We start from the raw sequence: 9169 nt of genomic DNA, 5'->3' as shown, positions 1-9169 counted from the left end.
CATTTGGGACAGGGCCTGTGTCTGCTGCATTCTGTTAATGACACGGGTATAAATAACGTTTTTTTGACATTCAGCTACACGGTCAGCGTTATTTCTCTGAACAAGTTTAGGTAACTTGTAAATTTAGATAACATAATTACAAAACCAGCAAATTACTGCATGCACATACGGTACAAAGTATGATTATTTATTTGGATTTCAGAATGAGCACGTTTGTCATTAAAACTAAATATGCTGCGGTCGGCCGCTGATGATACTGTAATGAAGATGAATGTATAATAACTGATTAAAAAGCAAAATGTACAAGTTTTAGTAAATAACTATGTACAGTGGCAAGAAAAAGTATGTGAACCCTTAGGAATAAACTGGTTTTCTACAGTGATTTGCCATAAAATGTGATCTGATCCTCATCTAGGTCACAACAATAGACAAACACAATGCGCATAAGGTGACAACACATAAATAATTCTAGTTTCTTGTGTCTTTTTTGAGAACCCCCATTAAACATTCATAGTGCTGGAGGAAAATGTAAGTGAACCCTTGTATTTAACAGCTTGTTGAGCCTCATTTGGCAGCAAATACTTCAAGCAAGCGCTTTCAGTAGTTCTGAATCAGACATGCGCATCGTTCAGAAGCAATTTTTGCTCATTCCCCTTTACAAAACCGCTTAAATTCAGACACATTTGTAGGATGTCTGGTGTGAACCGCTCTCTTGAGGTCATTCCACAGGTTAAGGTCTGGGCTTTGACTAGGCCACTCCAAATGGCGCATTTTGTTTTTCTTAAGCCAGTCTGTAGTGGATTTACTACAACGCTTAAGGTCATTGTCCTGTTGCATCAACTAACTTCTACTGAGCTTCAACTGGTGGACAGCCACCCTGACATTATCCTGTAGGATTTATTTAACTTAATAATTCATTTTACCCTCGATGATGGCAAGTGGTCCAGGCCATGAGGCAGCAAAGCAAGCCCAAATCATGATGTTCCCTCCACCATACTTCACTGTTGGGATGATGTTTTGATGTTGGTAAGCTGTGCCCATTTTGCGCCATAACATTTTTCCCAAAAAATTCAACTTTTGTTTCATCAATCCATAAAATATTTTCCCAGTAGCACTGGGGTTTGCCAAGGTGCTCTTTTGCAAACTTGAGGCTCACAGCAATGTTTTTCGGGAGAGCAGCGGCTTCCTCTGTAATGTACTGTCATAGACACTGTGCCTGTTCAAAGACTTGCGTATGGTAGACTCAGGAACAGAGCTGTGGGCCCGTTCCAATGATGTCTTCAAGCCTTTAGCTGTTACTCGTGGGTTCTTCTTTACTTGATTGAGTATTCTGCATGGTGTCTTAGGAGTCATCTTGACTGTGCGCCCACGGCGAGGAAGGGTAGCTACAGTATTTAACTGTCTACATTTATAGACAATTTGTCTAAGTGTAGACTGATGGAGGTCTAAACATTTTGAGATTGTTTTGTATCCCTTTTCAGCCTTATGGAGTGCAAAATCTCTTGATCAGATATCTTTATTAGCGCATGGTTCAGAAGAGCCGATGCTTCTTAAGGACAACAATCTTAAAATGTGTGAGTGTCTTAATATCAATCAAAGTTGCACTAAGCCACACATTTAAACTCATTTTATTAATTGGACTCCAGTTTGCCAGCTTCTGACAAAAAAAGCTTTCAATAAAGTAATTAGTCCATGGGCTCACTTACATTTTCCTCCAGCACTGTGAATGTTTAATGGGTGTTTCCAAAAAGACACAAGAAACTGGAATTATTTATGTCTTGTGATGCACATTGTGTTTGTTTATTGTCGTGATCTAGATGAGGATAACATTTTATGTCAAATCACTGTTGAAAACCAGTTCATTCCTAGGGGTTCACATACCTTTTCTTACCAGTGTACATGCTTAGGACGTTTGTGTTTTAATAATGTACAGGGTAATTTCAGATATAAAAACGAGTAAAGTGATGTTTTATCATTAAAATCTGATAACGTCCATTGATTTAATAGAACGTTTAGGTATACCAACATGGCGGCGCGGTGGCTTCACATTTGACATAATGCGCAATCCAGTCATTTATATAGATCAGTGATTACAACGAATTTGTAATAATGCCAACAGCAGTGTATAAAGCATACAGAAATTGTAGCAACATAAATAAATGCACCCTATAGCACCACACACCTAATCTCCTCATCTCTTGAGAGACCTTAAGGGGCGGTTTCCCGGACAGGGATTAGGCTAGTCCTAGGGTTAGGTTGGGTTAGGTTAGGGTCTGTGTCGAATCAAATTGGCAGCCGCTCTGGGTAATAGTATATACAAATACCCTATAAAGCAGGTGTTCATAACTCTCTCCCTTCTATATCATGGCGGCGTTGGCCAAGAGAGGAATTGAGTGCTGCACAGGGTAAGGTAATGAGCTAAACATTGCCGAGCCATTGGGATGTTGTAGCTCCATATTGACATGTTTGCAATGGCTCCGATCACACATGTGGGTGCCTATTACAGTATATGTTGTCACCTGTGGAACAAGCCTGCTGCTTAACATAGGTGTGTGCACCGTGCGAAGGATCACACCCGACATTATCCTCCCCCCTTTTTCTTTGCAGCGCGTGTTTAACGGGCACATTCAGAGTATGGCTGAGCGCTGCGCGTTGAATATCCTCCGTAAGAGCTGTATATTGCTATATATATGGTCTCTATTGGTACATAGTTGAAAGAGGACAAGTGCAGAGGGAATGTCAATATACAGGGCACAGAAATATGTTGTGCTGATTGGCAGCTCGCTGCCCATCAGCGGCCATTGGACACAACATCTGAAAGCATTAAGCATAGACAACACATATTCCCGTCGTCACCCGAAACAGATGGGGGCGTGAATGTGTGTGTGGTGTGTGATGCGGTACCACCACGGATCATACGAAGAGCAATAAATGTAGCCTGGATCACAGGCACAAGTATAACTCTCTGTATACATAACATTTCTTCTTGTATAATTTTTGCGGCAGCTTAGACACTTTAATGGTGTATTGCTGCCCCCCTCAGTACGTCTGAAGAATAGCAGGTCTGTGTATACGTATGACGCTACGCAAAACAGCTTGCGTAGTGACGTGGCCGAAATGCGCGCGTAGCCGCGCCCACGGCAGGGATGTCACGCGGTTGAGCCTGAGGCAAGCCGAGCATATGTTATGCTAGGCCAGCCGCTGTGCTAGTGTCCGAAACGTGAAAAATCTGCTAGCGTGCACTGTATCACACAAAGTAGACGCCAAGGAAATAACCTTAATGTTACATCCATACCAGTGTGATAGACGGCCATGACGCAGGTTGAAGGTCTTATGAAAGGAGTCGTCTGCGCGCTGTGCTCGCACGCGGCCGGTCCCGAAGGGGGTCTGTTCATGCTAGCACTGGCCGAAGTGCGTTAAATTACAAGGCAGACGCCAGGGTGGGGGTCTAATTCTGTAAGGGGAGTGGCCGAAGCGCGCTATAAGTACAGGACAAACACATATGAGAGGGTATTGGCAACGGTAAATGTATTGTGCACACTGTGGCATTTTACGCATTGCATAGGTGGGGAAAGGAAGCCTTGTGGCTTTCCCGCATCCATAACCTCGGAATACCCCGGGGGTATGAGGCTAATAGGGTGGGCATTACCGTGGAAGGCGGGCGTTACCGTGGAAGGCACGCAACATTCTCCTCAGTTTGGCAGCATTGCCACTAACGGCGCGCTGGCGGCGGTGGTTCGCTGCTGAGAACGCAGTTATTCGAGATATCTCGAAGTCCATAAGATACATGGTTCTTCACTCGAGGAGCGAAGCTCTAAATCCTTGTAAAATTCTGCCCTCACAAGTGCAACGATCTACTGCGAGACGCTTCAGTCACGGTGAAGAGAAAGAATCTGAGTATTTTGCCACCTAAAGAGGCTATATAGCAGCAGAAGTCCCGCCCCTATATGCTGTCATGAGCGGCATTGGCCAGTACACTGGCGTTGTTCAATAAAAGCTCAGAAAAACCGGAAAAGGGAGGTGTTCCCATAGTGTCAGCGGACACAATGTCGAGTGACCGCTCTCGAAAGGGAACACATGCAAATAGAAAAAACACCAGCTTACCCTGAAATCACATATTAGCAATGTACGTTAATATTCTCTTAATGTTTGTTTTAACAATGTAAAAATACGACCAGAAAACTTAACATAAAGAAATATGATAAAATCAGACTTAATTTTATATGAATAAATTAATTTATATATAATAAATTCTATACAAAGCGGATTCTATATATATATATATATATATATATATATATATATATATATATATATATATATATATATATATATATATATTGTATCCGCTGGCAACTTATAGTAACATTATGCTAATACTCAATACCACGGATATTAGAACAACTAAGATTTTTTAAAGGGATAGTTCGGCCAAAAACGATATTAAACCCATGATTTACTCACCCCCAAGCTGTCCGAGTTGCATATGTCCATCGTTTTTCAGACAAACACATTTTCGGATATTTTAGAAAATATTTTAGATCTTTCTGTTCATTAAATGTAATGTTACGGGGTCCAGCAATAGTCCACGACCTTCAAGTCCAAAAAAGTGCGTCCATCCTTCACAAATTAAATCCAAACGGCTCCAGGATGATAAACAAAGGTCTTCTGTGGGTAATCCGTGCGGTGTTGTTGTAGAAATATCCATATTTAAAATGTTATTAACGTTATAAACTACCTTCCGGTAGCGCCGCCATTTTGGAGTGATGCGCATTCAGGATGAGAGCTTACACAGCGTACAGAGTTTCTCTGCTGCTGCTCTGTGCCCCCGCCCTCCGAATTTGTCATACGTCACTAAGAAAAGTGCGTACACTACGCTAATACTCTCTCCTGAGTCTAAGATGGTGGCGCTACCGGAAGGTAGTTAACAACGTTAACAACATTTTAAATATGGATATTTTGACAGATTTTTAATATAAAAAGTGATTGTGGATGGATTTTCTTTTACCTTTTTCACAGTCTTGGACATGTCAAAGATTAGTAAAAACATTGGCTTTGATGCATTTTTAGTTTTGTACAGCATAAGAATTAATTTTATTCCCTCATTTATGGTTTCCATTTTTGATTGCAGAGCCATGACACATTATTATCATGCATTCTTGATTGTTGGTGTTTTTTACTTTTGCAAAGAGGTAAAATTTGTCCTTTTTATGGTTGATCACCATGTGGCACCATTAACCCTTTAGTAGGCCTGTGCAAAAACAGAGCTTTATTTCTAGCTTGTACATTGAGTTATATTGTTGAGTATTTTATTGAGTTATATTGTTGAGTTTAATAAAAAAATCAAAGCATTTGTGTATAAAGCATAAAATATGTGTATATATAAGATTTGTCACCAAGAATCATTCCATTTTTTGAAAGACAGAGAAAGTTGTGGCCAAATTAAGACAAAAACCAAAACAAAACACATATGGATTAATATCTTGCCAGTAAGTTGCGCTAGCATGCTGCAATTGCAGTAGGCTACAGTTTATGGTTTTCCTATGGCTCTGTTAGCTTACATACTTGCTTAAATGAGTGTAAAAATGTTAGTGTCTGTGGTCGTTTTTATAACTTGGACTAATAATGAATGATGTGTATTGATGTAGGTTTTTAAACTCTTAATGTCTTCTCAGTAAGTCATGTACAAAACAAGCACTAGGTCAATGCATGTTTTACTATTCTGCCCTCCAAAGGCTAAGTGCAGTATCTACGCAAACACTGAAACTGAGAAAAATGGCTTTAAAGTTTTTTACACCAGCCAGTCAAACATGTTACTGCAATTTTGGCACACACATTTCTCTGAAATGGGACAAAATTTAACCAGGAGACTTTGTCACAAGACACAACAGATCTCACAAAGCCCATTTTAACCCTTAACTCAATTTTGACCAAATGCGTAGTTACTGCGCTTTCGCTTTGTAGGGCAGTATTGTTGGACTGTGCGGAGACTGTGTCAGTTGAACAATCATACCAAAGTAGGCTACTGAAATGACATTTTCAGAATGCCTCTGAAATCGAGCTTTACCAATTAGTTAAGCATAACTCGCATGGTGCCATAATCTTTACAGTAGCAGCATGTAAGATATATGTATTTTCCGTTTTAGCTTACCTGCTGCTTTTGACATTCGTATATCTAGTTTGAAGACTCGTGGCTAACTGCTGCGTAGTGCTGCAAAGGAAACTCCCCCTACCACTCCACCTCCGCCAAATTTTTAGGGCCCGAGCACACCGGGGTGTGAGGACCCTATTGTTCTTCAAGGAGTTATTATTATTATTATTATTATTTTTCTTTTTCTTCTCCGACTTCAGCGGGACTTTAGAGGGCCTAAACATACTCGAAAACTCATGAAATTTTGCACAGATGTCAAGAGTGATGAAAATTTACATGTGGTGTAGGCTTTAGAATTAGGCGTGGGAAAATGGCTCTATAGCGCCACCTACAAATTTTCAACGAAGCAGCCCTCGGACTGTGTTTGACGTACAATTACGAAATTCGGTACGCTTCTGTAGCATGACAAGACCTACAAAAAAGTCTCTTGGAGCGAAGCCGTAAACCAAACAGGAAGTCAGCTATTCTGAGTTATTTTTGGGATTTGGGCGCAGTTTTTGTCATTTCCATGCGTCATACTTTAACTAACTCCTCCTACAGTTTTAGTCGGATCATCTTCATATTTGGTGAGTGTCATGTTAAGGCTTTTGTGATGCAATGTCCGATCTGTCCCAAATTTCACATGATTGCTAAGAGTCCTGACCTGAACACATCTACATAACAATTTTCATTTATAGCCATAGCACCACCAGCTGGCAACCTGAAGGAACATGTTTTAGCGCCACTTTCAAATATTGAATGAAGCAGCCCTTGGACTGTGTTTAACTTACATGTACGAATTTCGTTATGCTCATGTATTATTACAAGCCCCACAAAAAAGTCTCTTGGAGCAACGCCCTACACCAAACAGGAAGTCAGCTATTTTGAATTATTTCTCAGATTTTGGCTCAGTTTTTCTCATTTCCAGCAGTCATACTTTAACTAACTCCTCCTACAGTTTTCGTTGGATCATCATCATATTTGGCGAGTCTCATCTTAAGGCCTTTGTGATGCTAAATTGCAAAGGATTTGATTCTATATTAAAATTTGTGTCTGTTTCGGCCAGCCGAAGTTTGATGTTTCGCTATGAAACAGGTTGCTGGAACTCAGGCATACAGTGTCCGATCTGTCCCAAACTTCACATGATTGCTAAGAGTCATGACCTGAACACATCTACATGTCAATAGTCACTTATAGTCATAGCGCCACCAGCTGGCAACAGGAAGTGACATGTTTACAATGATCATGCAATGTCCAATCTGTCCCAAACTTCACATGATTAAAAAGAGTCCTGGACTGAACACATCTACATGTCAATAGTCACTTATAGTCATAGCGCCACCAGCTGGCAACAGGAAGTGACATGTTTACACTGATTATGCAATGTCCGATCTTTCCCTAACTTCACATGATTAATAAGAGTCCTGGACTGAACACATCTACATGTCAATAGTCACTTATGGTTATAGCGCCACCAGCTGGCAACAGGAAGTGACATGTTTACAATGATTATGCAATGTCTGATCTGTCCCAAACTTCACATGATTAATAAGAGTCCTGGACTGAACACATCTACATTTCAATAGTCACTTATGGTTATAGCGCCACTAGCTGGCAACAGGAAGTGACATGTTTACACTGATTATGCAATGTCCGATCTTTCCCTAACTTCACATGATTAATAAGAGTCCTGGACTGAACACATCTACATGTCAATAGTCACTTATGGTTATAGCGCCACCAGCTGGCAACAGGAAGTGACATGTTTACAATGATTATGCAATGTCTGATCTGTCCCAAACTTCACATGATTAATAAGAGTCCTGGACTGAACACATCTACATTTCAATAGTAACTTATGGTTATAGCGCCACTAGCTGGCAACAGGAAGTGACATGTTTACACTGATTATGCAATGTCTGATCTTTCCCTAACTTCACATGATTAATATAGTCCTGGACTGAACACATCTACATGTCAATAGTCACCAGTGTTGGGCAAGTTACTGAAAATTAGTAATTAGTTACAGTTACTAGTTACTTCTTTTAAAAGTAACTGAATGACTGTACCAGTTACTGTATATCAAAAGTAATTAGTTACTTGAAAAGTAACTTTTAAGTTACTTTTATGTCTGCTTTTTAAATGTAAATATGAACAGTACTGAACAGTCAAACAATAAAATGATATGGATGGGCTATTTTACATGTAAGACTCTAATATATCACATACTGTAGGAGCCTATTTTGCTTTAGATTCAACCTTTGAATATTTTTGTTAGAAATTATCTTAATATGTAAACTTAGTTTATCTATGTATATCATTTAGACCATTTAGACAAATATTCTGCATGTTTACAAAAATATATAATGTATTAAAATTGTGTAGTGTCTCTTTAAAAACTTGGAGACAATTGTGTCAACATGTCATATTTTATAAAATAAATTATAATTTTTCTGATTTCATATTTATTTTAATAAGTTAGAAACGTCTCTGCTGTGTCCTGCTGACAGGCGCGATTGCGCATGCAGCAGATGAGGCAAACTATGGGTCCTCCGAAGGTTAGACCGTCTCATTTCAGTTCTCTTCGCAAACTTCTGAGCGCCTTGAAAGGCAGAGTGTTCACCTTTTATCGCATGCTTAGTAGGGTGCAGCCCTTGCATTGGAACACAGGGACTGCGCTCTTTGGTCATATTTCTGTTGGATTTAAATGATACACAGGATTAAAGGAAGATATTTAATCAGAAAACGGAGTAGGCTACGTGGATTGTTTTGTCGGACGGACACAGAGCGAGTGGATTGTTTTGTCAGACGGACACAGAGCGAGTGGATTGTTTGTTCGGATACAGAGAGACTGAAACTAAAACTAAAAGCGAGCTCACACATACTATGGAGTTTTAACACGGGTGTACAGCGCAGTGTGGATATTTTAGTGGAAACAACAATCGCTGATCGTTTTCTTCCATGAAGGCGATGTAAACATCTAAGAATATATGATCATTTCTTAGATTTATTACCTTTGTGGATTACAAATGCAAGTTG

This window comes from Misgurnus anguillicaudatus, chromosome 2, assembly GCF_027580225.2.
Source record: "Misgurnus anguillicaudatus chromosome 2, ASM2758022v2, whole genome shotgun sequence".
NCBI classification, from domain to species: Eukaryota; Metazoa; Chordata; class Actinopteri; order Cypriniformes; family Cobitidae; genus Misgurnus; species Misgurnus anguillicaudatus.
Note: the sequence above shows the minus strand (reverse complement) of the source record.